Here is a 208-nt window from a genome sequence, read left to right as displayed (position 1 = left end):
ACGGAGATCTGATCCAAACCCATAGCTACGCGATGGGCAGGGCGAGATTTTCTCAAAAATCCACCCCCGAGTGGTCCTTCTTGTCAATTTATCTCGCAAGGCGGTGAAAACAAAAACGAGGGGTGCAACACGAGGACTTCCCAGGAGGTCACCCATCCTAGTACTACTCTCGCCCAAGCACGCTTAACTGCGGAGTTCTGATGGGATC

General features: G+C 52.4%; 1 pseudogene; it reads right to left on the bottom strand.

Moving 5' to 3' along the window:
• Positions 1 to 119: 119 nt before the first annotated feature.
• Positions 120 to 208, bottom strand: LOC118345132 (annotated as a pseudogene; the record flags this gene model as incomplete).

Source organism: Juglans regia, unplaced genomic scaffold (genome assembly GCF_001411555.2).
Source record: "Juglans regia cultivar Chandler unplaced genomic scaffold, Walnut 2.0 Scaffold_15078, whole genome shotgun sequence".
Lineage (NCBI taxonomy): Eukaryota > Viridiplantae > Streptophyta > Magnoliopsida > Fagales > Juglandaceae > Juglans > Juglans regia.
Note: the sequence above shows the minus strand (reverse complement) of the source record. Positions and strands in the feature narration are given on the sequence as shown.